The sequence below is a fragment of the Triturus cristatus genome, chromosome 3_1 (genome assembly GCF_964204655.1).
Source record: "Triturus cristatus chromosome 3_1, aTriCri1.1, whole genome shotgun sequence".
Lineage (NCBI taxonomy): Eukaryota > Metazoa > Chordata > Amphibia > Caudata > Salamandridae > Triturus > Triturus cristatus.
Genome location: NC_140583.1, coordinates 464061399 through 464073124, shown reverse-complemented (window position 1 = coordinate 464073124; position 11726 = coordinate 464061399). Strand labels below are relative to the sequence as shown.

Here is an 11726-nt window from a genome sequence, read left to right as displayed (position 1 = left end):
GCCAGCGCAGGTGTCTGCGAGGAGGGAAGGTTTGTTTATGTAGAAGAAGGAGTTTCTTTCTGAACATAAACAAACCTTAAATGCCATTTTGTAACTTACATGTGTGCTGCTTCATGCAGTACACATGTAAGTTACGAATTGGCATTTTAAAAAAAAAGTTTTTTTTATGTATAGGAAGGGACACTTTCCTGTATATAAAGACACCTTGGGATTTTGCTTTTTCCATGTGTGCTGCATAAGGCAGCACACATGAAAAAAAGCAAAAACGAGGAGAAATGAAGCATTTCTCCTCGTTTTGCCACATTAAGACCAGGATTTTTCTGGTCTTAAGTTCGGCGCTGCCACCTATTATCGCCAAGCTTGATAATAGGTGGCACCGTCGAAGTGAATGGGTGTTGCGGTGTATGCCTCAACACCCACTGCACGCCCCTTTCAGGATAGGTTTATCTTGAAAGGGGTCCTATTACCAAGGCAGCGCTAAGGCAATTACCGTGATAATAGAGCAATGCACATATTGCCACGTTATCGGCAGAAAAGTGCCGATAATGCGGCGATAAGGGGCTTGATAATATACCCCAGAGAGAGAAAGTGTGGGAAAGAGAGTAAGGAAGAGATGGAGAGTGAGTGTTGACACTGAAGAAAATCTTCGCAGCTCACTTTTGTGTCACTTTTGTGTCATCGGTGTGTGTACAACGAGGTGCCGAGTCATAGTGTACCCTCAAGTTTAGTGATCTGAAAGATAGTATAGGATTAGTAATTGTAGAGTACATACAACTGCACACGCATAATTCTCTGTGTCACGTGTGTGCATGCAGGCTGCTGCACCCCATCCACTCCCACTGCAAGAAGGTGTCTGTGCGCTCTTTTGTGCTCAGGGTGCTGTACCCCATCCACTGCCACTGCCCAGAGGTGACTTCCCGTTCCTGCGCACCCAGACTGTTGTACCTCATCCACTCCCACTGCCCAGAGGTGTTTGCCCGCTCTTGTGCAGCCAGGCTGTTGCACACTATCCACTCCCTGCGCCTAGAGGTGACTGCTGCTTACCTTCCACCACCGGCATGTGTTAGAGGGTCCACCACGTGCCAAAGCAACCTTTTCAGGCATTGAGGATGGCCACGCATCATCGCAGGTTCAACAGGCGTTCAGCTCTGGTGGTGTTGAGGCTTGGCGCCAATTCGTGAAACACAGCCTGTTAGATAAAAAGGAAGATAAGATTGTGCGCCATGCGTCCATCAAACGATAGAGGAAGAGAGAGAGAGAAAGAGTGAGAGTGGCACTGGAGAAAATCTTAGCAGCTCACCTTTCTGTCACCGGTGTGTCTCCAAGCACGTGCAGGGACTTAGTGCCCCCTTAAGGTCCACATCTGAAAGATAGTAGAGAATTAGTAATTGTAGGAAAGTCCAGTATGCAGGAATGAAAAGACAGAACACATCTTTAAGCAGCAAGTATAAAGGGAGAATGAGTGAACCCCTGTTAACTTTTACGTCCCAACCGTCTCACATTTAAAACATAACATTCCCAAAGCGACGGGAGGCAGCCACGAGCTGTGAGAGGAATGTCACCCTCATATCTGCATGCTTCGATGCTCATAACACACCTTAACTCCTTATAAAAAAAGAGAGAAAGGAAAGGTTGTCAAAATTTGATGGTAAATTTAAGGGTACAAAGTATGAAAAAATATATAGTCAACTAATTTTTCTACAGATGTGGGAGCGACGGATAGTTGACCAACTCTTAAAACTGTCCTGCTATTGAAAACCTTTTATCAAAATGCAATAAGACAGTATAAAGCCAGGGTATATACGACTGTGTACGCCTAAATCGCTGTGATGCGTTTTTGTATCCAAGCTGCTGCACCCCATCCACTCCCGCCGCCCAGAGGTATCTGCCCGCCGCTGCGCACCCAGGCCTCACTGCTCACCTTTTCACCGACAGAGCACCCTCCACATCATGCAGCCCCGCTCTGCAAGCCAGAAGTCTCACAAAGTAAAATGTCCAACTAACTATAATGTCCCTGAAACCTATGTTTTTTCAGTGAATATACATATATATAAATTCACTGAAAAATACATAGGTTTCAGGCATGTTATAGTTAGAAATTAGCATTTAAAAAACCTTAGAAAGTCACAGATAAAAACATAGGTTTTAGGGAAAGTTATAGTTAGTTGGACATTTCGCTTGTACAAAACCGTTAAAATTCCCCCGTTATAGTTAGTACAGCTTACTATAACTCGCGCCCCTGCAATGCACTGCTGATGACGTCACATATTACATCACTCATGACATGGTCAGTGCATCATGCACAAAGTCATACACCTCCCACCCACACACTCAGTCTTCTATACAAATACTCAGTCAACCAATCTATAACCCATAAAGACACTCATGTAGCTACTGACCAACACATGCAGCAGCTTACACAACAACAGACATAGTGATACAGACATACAGACAGTTTAGTCACTAACCAATGCATTCAGTAAAACACATTTAATCACTCACTTATATAGTCAGTCACGCTCCTACTAAATCCTTCATCCAGACACTTATACATCTAGTTATTCTTCAATACACCTTGGCATATATATAAAACATACTTAAACTTTACAGAAATACACATTCACTGGATGATGTCATCAGTGGTGTCATCAGTGATGTCATTTGAGATGTCATCAGTGATGATGTCCAACTAACTATAACGTCCCTGAAACCTAAGGTTTTTTCAGTGAATACACATATATATAAATTCACTGAAAAAACCATAGATTTCAAGCACGTTATAGTTAGAAATTAGCATTTAAAAACCTTAGAAATTCACAGAAAAAACATAGGTTTTAGGGAAAGTTATAGTTAGTTGGACATTTCTCTCATACAAAACCAGTGAAATTCCCCCGTTATAGTTAGTACAGCTTACTATAACTCGTTCCCCCGCAATGCACTGCTGATGACGTCACATATTACATCACTCATGACATGGTCAGTGACATCACTGATGACATCTCAAATGACATCACTGATGACATCACTAACCCTAATATAACCTTTGATACACTCACTCTAAATTACAGACTGCCTTTCTCAAAACCATAGACATTCCATCACCAATAACTACATATCCACTCACTGATTCTTCGGTTTACACACACATCCACTCACTCTCTTGTACAGTCACTCATACTTATGGTCACTCAGTACAGGACTATCATATGTACTCATACACCTATATAGACACTCACACACCACCACTCATCCATAGAGGTACTCACACACCTAGTCAGTCATGCAAATAATTAATCACACGGCCATTTACTCACCCATACAGTTATACACACACCAGCACAATTACTCATACAAATACTAGCACATTCTTACACTCTTATACAATCACTGATACAAGCACACACTCATCCATACAGCCACTCTCACAATCACACACTATCACTTATAACCATTTATATACTCCAACACACATATATTCTGCCTTTCACATATGTAGTTACTCACACATGTACCACTGAGATATGCATTCACTCACCAACACACCTATACACACACTCACCCACCCATACAGTCCATCACAGATGCACTCTTGAAACCATGCACCCAGTTAATCACCCACTCACACATCTATGCACAGAGTCACACATACCCCACACACACAAACACTCCAACACCCATACAGATACTCAGACAACCAATCAATAACCCATATAGACACTCATGTAGCTATTCGCAAACCCATGCAGCTGCTTACACACCAACAGACAGACGGATACAGACATTCACACAGTTTAGTTACTAACCCATTGTCCGGATTCGAGGACGGTGGAAAGTCTCACCGGTGGTTTCTGCAGAGGCGCCCAGGAACTGATGAATACGTCCACAACTTCCCTCAATCACCGCCTAAGCATATCAGGCTCTATACTACGGAGGTGACTAGGGGAAGAAGGGAAACAAAACAAGGGAAGAAACAAAAGGGGATGAACGTCGGGGCACTGTCTCTATCTTCAGTCTTGGCACGGTGAGGTGGCTAAAAGAAAGAAGGAGTGGTTAGCTACCAAAGAAGATGACGTTTTTCTATCTCACCCTCCCAAGGCTGTGCTGTACCTTATGTTTCCCTTCTTCTGGTTCCTGTATATCAGACAAGTAAAAAGGGGGCACTCAGGAAGCTGTAAGAACAAGGAGAGTACACTAAGGATACATATATACACCCAGCATGGAGAGATATATTAGGTGTCGTCACTTATATGCAGGCTCACCATGAATCCCTCCCCCGTAGCGTGTAACTCTGCAAGTTTATACACAGGGATGCTGTAAGTTACTGACAAGGCAACAGGACTCGCAGTTGAAGCAACACAGTGCAGGAAGAAAATAATGAAAAGAGCGACCTTCACTTGTTACCGGAGTTCAGAGGATTCATGTAGACGAGTTCAGTCCGGTGTAGTCACAGGTGGGTCACAGATGGGTCACAGGTGGGTCACAGAGAGGGAACACTGTAGAGAGAGGCTGATGGACATCCAAGCTAGACCAAGTGCTTCGAGAGACAGATGCAAGCTACGTTTCAATTTCAGGGCCCAAGGAACGAGGAAACCGTTCGTGAAGTAAAACGTGGAGTTTGCAGCCCGACCTACCACACGGGACGCTGGGTCCCCAATCAGGGAACCTCAGATCCGATCGGCAAACGGAGGAACACTCGCACGCCACAACACCGTAACGGAATCCCTTCCTCTCTCTGTTAAAGCTGTCGAGTGGTCCTACCGAGTTAGGGAGGACAAAGGACAGCGGGGAAGACCAATAATGGGATTGACAATGCGGGCAAGAAGAGAAACGAGGTAAATAATCCAGGCAAAGTACAGGAAAGCTTCGGAACACGGGGCTTCAGGAACAAATGAACACAAAGCGCTTCTTCCGGGGGAAGCCAGGCTTTTGTTCCTGCCTGACTCCTCCGCGCATGTGTGTTCTCAAGGCGCCATCTTTGGGTTGGCGCGGCGACAGTCCTGACACCCATTCATTCAGTAAGATACGTTTATCCACTTACTTATAGAGTCAGTCACACACCTACTAAATCATCCATTCAGACACTTCTATACCCACTCATTCTTCAATATGCCTTTCCCTATATATATTAAACATATTTAAACTTTACAGAAACACACAGTCACAGGATGATGTCATAAGTGATGTCATCAGTGATGTAATTTGAGATTTCATCAGTGATGTCACTGACCATGTCATGAATGATGTAATATGTGATGTCATCAGCACTGCATTGCGGGGGCGCGAGTTATAGTTAGCTGTACAAACTATAACTGGTTTTGTACAAGTGAAATATCCAACTAACTATAACTTTCCCTAAAACCTATGTTTTTTCAGTGAATTTCAAAGGTTTTTTAAATGCTAATTTCTAACTATAACATGCCTGAAATCTATGTTTTTTCAGTGAATTTAAAAGGTTTTTTAAATGCTAATTTCTAGCTATAATGTGCCTGAAACCTATGGTTTTTTAAGTGAATTTCACAGGTTTTTTAAATGCTAGTTTCTAACTATGCCTACAGAGGTAGGACACGTGAAGAAAGAAGAAAAAACGTGCAGAACGAAGCAAAAGAATTGCAGAAAGAAGCAACAGAACTCCACAAAGATGAAGAAAAGTGCAGGAAGAACCAAGACATGTGCAGAACAAACAAAAAGAGGAGCAGAAGGACGCCTTGTTGCAAAATCATCCTGTGCCCACAACTTTTTCAGACAGGGTACTGGTGGTAACTGACTCTGACTAACCAGGCCTAGAGCCGGTGCTATGCAAAAAAGACACTTAGAATACAGTGAAAACACCTACATACACTAGGGAACACTATGCGTTGGGGTACCCCTGTGATTAGCATGACCTCCTCTGTAAGGCCCTAGTACATAATAGGGCAGGGGGATTAAAACTACCTCTTAAAACACGCTACGGGGAGCGTTTGCACAGTCATGAAGGGAGGGGGGCCTGAGCTGACATGTGTGCAAACACGCCCTGAGGCCGTTTTAAGTTGGGAGATTACGTACCCTTCAATCCTGACAGTCACTGGGGTCCAACTAGCCAACCAGGTACCTCCAGTAAGTGCCACAGAGCTGCGTTGCAGATAGGTGTAAAAAGGGGCGTGGCCTGGGCCTCCTCTCTGCAACGCAGTGCAGTGGCGCTTACTGGAGGTACCTGGTGGGGTTGTTGGCCCCCATGGACTCTCAGGATTGAAGAGGAATTAATTCTCCAACTTAAAACACACCACAGGGCGTGTTTGCACACATGTCATCTCAGGCCCCGCCCCCTCCCTTCACCACTGTGCAAAGGCGCCCCTTGGCGCATTTTAAGTTGGGGGATTAAGTCCCCTTCAATCCTGAGGGTCCCTGGGGTCCAACTAGCTAACCAGGTACCTCCAGTAAGCACCACAGAGCTGCGTTGCAGTGAGGTGTAAAAAGGGGCATGACCGGGACCACTTCTGTGCAACGCAGCACAGTGGTGCTTACTGGAAGCACCTGGTGGGCTAGTTGGCCCCCAGGGGCCCTCAGGATTGAAAGGGAATTAATTTCCCAACTTTAAACGCGCCACAGGGCATGTTTGCACACATGGTACCTCAGTCCCCACCCACTCCCTTCACCACTGTGCAAACGAGCCCCTTGGCGCGTTTTAAGTTTAGGGATAAAGTCCCCTTCAATCCTGAGGGCCCCTGGAGGCCAACTAGCCTACCAGGTACCTCCAGAAAGCGCCATAGAGCTGCGTTGCAGAGAGGTGTAAAAAGGGGCATGGCCTGGACCACCTCTCTGTAACACAGCGCAGTGGCACTTACTGGAAGCACCTGGTGGGCTAGTTGCCCCCAGGGGCCCTCAGGATTGAAAGGGAATTAATTCCCCAACTTTAAACACCCCACAGGGTGTGTTTGCACACATGTCATCTCAGGCCCCGCCCCCTCCCTTCACCACTGTGCGGCCCCATGGCGCGTTTTAAGCTGGGAGATTAAGTCCCCTTGAATCCTGAGGGTCCCTGGGGTACAACTAGCCCACGAGGTACCTCCAGTAAGCGTCACAGAGCTTTGTTGCAGAGTGGTGTAAAAAGGGGCGTAGCCTCTAAACACCTCTCTGCAACGCAACTCTGTGGCGCATAATGGAGGTACCTGGAGGACTAGTTGGCCCCCAGGGACCCTCAGTATTCAAGGGGAATAACTTTCCCAACTTACAACGCACCAGGGGGTGCGTTTGCACTGTGGTGAAGGGAGGGGGTGGGGCCTGAGGGCCGTTTTGCCAAATTTGGTGTAATTTCGTTCAGCATTTCAGGCTGTGGTCGTGTCTAAAGTTTCCTATGGGAAATAACATGGAGAAAACGCATTTTGGGACCCCCCTTTTTTCTTGGCCCCGCTTGGTGAATCACCCCGAAATTTTCAGCATAGGAGCTGACCGGAGCGGGCCATGCGTTTTTGAAAATTTCGCGAAGATTCGTCAACCGGTGCCAAAGTTATTCGGAAAACAAAAAATGAGTTTCCTATGGAAAATAGCTTCTAACTATAACTACCTACTGGCGACTGCCAGTAGGTAATATATATATATATATATATATATATATATATATATATATATATATATATATATATATATATATATCGGGAAATACATATGAAAATTAATATACATATAAATATGCACATAAATATAAACCTAAATAGAAGTCCAACAGTTTCAACATAGTTAGGACCTATTTTCCATAGGAGATCCGCAACATTCTATTCCCAATAAGTCTGGTGCCGGTTGACGAATCTTCGCAAAATTTTCCAAACTTTTGGGCTGCTCCGGTCCGCTCCTATCCTGAAAGTTTTGTGGTGATTCGTCAAGCGGGGGCTGAGAAAAAAGGGGGGTCCCAAAACGCTTTTTCCCCATGCAATTTCCCATAGGACCTGTTGACGCAGCTACAGCCCGAACTGCTGAACGGAATTACACCAAATTTGGCAGAAAGGTAGACCTTGGTTTAGAGTCATGCCTTTTGCTTAAATGGTGTAAATCCGTTCAGTAGTTCCTGAGAAAATCAAAAGTAAAGTCACATATATATCTGGGCGGAGCCTAACTACACATCTCATCGTGAGATCTGATTGGCTGTCAGCACTTCATCCAAGAAGTGTTGGCAGCCATCTTGGGACCAATATACATAATAGCACCTCATTAAAAAGCATTGCAGTTAATAGAAGGTTTTAAGACTTTAGTTACATTATAAATCATTTGTTGATGGTACCATACTCATTTTAGGAATTGTGGTATGTTCTAAGGTGCTTTTACCATGTGAAAAAGCCTTCTGCTGGGATATCATGAATCATGTTTGAGAGAAAACTATTTTCGTATGCTTTTCCCACAGAGGTTTGGAAGGTGATCTATAAGCTAAATTGAGAGCATATTTTCTGTAAATTCACATTATCTTTCTTAGTCATGTGAGAATGAAGTCTGACATTCTCAGTAAAACATGTACATCCAATAAGGGCAGAGACTGTCAGTTGATTCCTTTGTGTTCTACTGCAGCTTCCCAGAGTGTTCCAAAGAACAACTAGAGCGCTAACACTCCTATCTTATGATAAACGTATGGCACACCTGAAGCCATCTTGATTGGAATAAAGTGGTAATTCTTAAAACATTTAATTTAAAAAGGAACAAAATGGGGAGGAGCCAAGATGGCGACCGGAGCAGACGCTTGAGCGCCCGGCTCCGTCGGCCCTTGGCCTCGGACTATCATCCTGATTCCTATCCTCGCCGATTTTCGAGGTGAAACGTGTGCGACGACGCGCTGTCCACGCCGCCGCTTCCCCGAAGTCTCAGCCCGCCCGGATGCCGGAGTTCTTGGTGCTTTTGTTCTCCGCTCTGGACCCCTGCTCCATTGTTGCCTTTGCCGGCCCCCTGGAGGCTCCGCAGTCACCGGACCCGCTAGCGCAAACCCGAGCCGCGCGGTCCCGACCTCACCTCACCCCACGGACTGTCGCCAGCTGAGCCTGGGGAGGGACGGCCAGACACCTCCTGCACCCTGCGCCCGAAGGGCTGGGGCCGTAAGGTAAGCCCCGGTGCGGCGGGTCTCCTGCCCCGATCTGTGGACCGCGCTGTGGGAGGCTGCCGACCCCCTTCTTCCATTGCCTAGTCGGCGGCAAAGAGAACCCGAGGGAAGAGAGGCGACTGTTGGCTTTCCCTGTTGCGGCGCAGACTTGAGGGGAACTGACTCCTTGCTACGACCCCCCCCCTGGCCATTGTACCGTCCGGCGGTAAAACATGGCGTTGTTTGCCTGCTCGCGGCTGGGGGGTGATACTCCGGTCTTGCCCGCTGCCCGCTTCGCCCTCCCTCCACCAGACACCAGCTCCACAGTGCCGTCCCGGATTGCTGCCGATGTGGGGGTGCAGCTTCCGCTGACATGCGGCTCCGTTCTGGCTGTCCTGCGGGACTTTCGTCTACAAATGTGTGCTGGCTTGCAGGCGCTGAGTGAGCAGTTTGACTCCATGCTGTCGGCTGCGGGTCGTGAGCGCTCCGTTTGTCATCAACACGGCGTGGGTCTGCCAGTGCTTTTGTCCTCTTGCGGGGACGCAACGGCTGTGTGTGATCGTGCTACACTGGTGCCTGCAACTGGCTTTCCCGGCACCCAGGATCAATTGCTCGCCAGCTCAACAGCGGATACTTTGTTTCCCCGTTCATTGCTGCCTGCTTCATTGTTGCCTGCCTCACCGCGTCTGCAAGAGTATCCAGCTGAGCAACACCTAACATCCTCGAGGAATTGTTCACAGTGGCCTACTGCTTCTTTTCTGTGGAACTCCTGTACTTTACATGCCATGTCTGGACTTTATGTGGTGCACAAAGGGACCTCTACAGATGGTCGGCGGCCATTTTGTGATTCTACTTCACCATCTTCTCCCAAGCGGCCATATTGTCTTTGTCTGCACGGGATGCGGGGCCTTCATGTAGGGGCTGGCTTAATCTCAAGCCCGCGATCGGGCCAGGGCTAGACTGATTTATATCGCCATGGTTTCACGGATGGGCTGGACTGGGACTGGAACTGTATGTATATGTTGTGCGCACTCGTCGCGATCTGTCTTCCTTCATTTAAATTGTTGTGACAATTCATTTTCACACGACCGCTTTTGGTGTAGTGGGTTCTCAGTGTGTGGAGGCCATAGATGGCCGATGGTTTAGGGCGCTCTGATGATACGTAGGCTCCTCCCCACTTTCTTCTTTTTGGGAGTTTAGATTAGAATAGTCCTCTTCTTTTCTTACCCCCTTTATCATAGGTGTAATGTTTTCTTATCTTTCTTTACTCTATTCTTACTCTCTTTCTCGTCTATATTTCGGGTTTATCGGGCGACAGGCACTATGCTGGGGGGGGGGCAGGCCGTAGCCTCCGCATTGGTGTAGGGTGGGGGGGTAATTTACTGTTTCTAATTAGTTCTATGGGCCTTTTTTCTTTTTATGTTTCTGCGCTATACTTGTTTCGATTCTGGGTCCGGGTGTGGGGTTGACTGAGTGGGGGCGGCACTGGAGGGGTGCGTAATTGCTCATGTGACTATCCTGTTATATAACTGCATTGCCCCACTGCCTGAGATTTTACTTCCATTGCTGTTTTAATGATGCTGCTGCTCTCCCGTGTGGTGAAGATATTGTGCGGACTCGAATCTCCTTGGTTCTTACTCTTCACTGACTTTTTCCCTGATAAAATTATTTTGGAACACTTTAAAATTAACCTTCACTTCTCCTCCCCCTGGTGTCGAGGATCTCTCCAGTGTATAATTCATAAATCGTTGCTAATCTTGGCCGTTGAAGCACAGGGGCCGTAATGTTTGTATCAGTGCTTAACCGTATCGTGGCCGGCCTGAAGGTTGTAGGCCCGTATTTGTTCTTTTAATATGCACGAATAAAGGTTTTAAAAAATTTAAAAAAAAAAAAATTAAAAAAAAAAAAAAAAGGAACAAAATGAGGGGGTTCATTTTGCCATAGAATGTATGATTAGTGCTGCAGAAAGAATAATGAGGGCACATTTTGAGAGACTTCTCAAATCCTCTTCTATTTCATTAAAGAATTCTGACATGCAGACTGAAGCATGCACTTTCAAAACCAGCAGCAGACTTCCCTGGTGAGCAGTAGCTTTACTACAGTGATCTAATGAGCAACTAGAGTGCTAACATTCTGAATGTATGGCAAATGTGTGACACATCTGAATGCCTTCTTCATTGAATCAAAGTAAAAGACTGACAGTATGCCTACTGAGGAGACTGTAGTAAATGAGGAAATTAGGAAACTTCATAACAAGTCTCCCAAGATGGCCACCAGAGACAAAAGAGCCCAAATGTAGCACAAATATCACCGAGATGTAGCCCAAGTATAGCCCAATGACAGAAATCCCAGAGTGTTTTAAAGAACAACCAGAGCGCTAACAGTCTTACTTATGACAAAAGTATGGCACACCTGAAGCCATCTTGATTGGAATAAAGTGGTAACACTTCAAACATTTCATTTGCAAAGGAACAAAATGCGGGGGTTCATTTTGCCATAGAAATTATGATTAGTGCTGCAGAAAGAAAAATTAGGGCACATTTTGACTTCTCAAATCCTCTTCTATTTCATTAAAAAGTTATGACATGCAGACTGAAACATGCACTTTGAATACCAGCAGCAGACTTCCCTGGTGAGCAGTAGCTTTACTACAGTGATCTAATGAGGAACTAGAGTACCACCATTCAGAATT

General features: G+C 45.9%; 1 long non-coding RNA gene across 1 annotated transcript in view; it reads right to left on the bottom strand.

Moving 5' to 3' along the window:
• Positions 1-1062: 1062 nt before the first annotated feature.
• Positions 1063-11726, bottom strand: part of LOC146860414 (uncharacterized) — a 152335-nt gene continuing 141671 nt past the window's right edge. Inside the window, exons 3-4 of the long non-coding RNA XR_014979147.1 lie at positions 1301-1363; positions 1063-1189 (exon numbers count right to left, since the gene is read on the bottom strand). This is a non-coding gene — a long non-coding RNA (uncharacterized LOC146860414). The remainder of the gene's footprint in view (positions 1190-1300; positions 1364-11726) is intronic.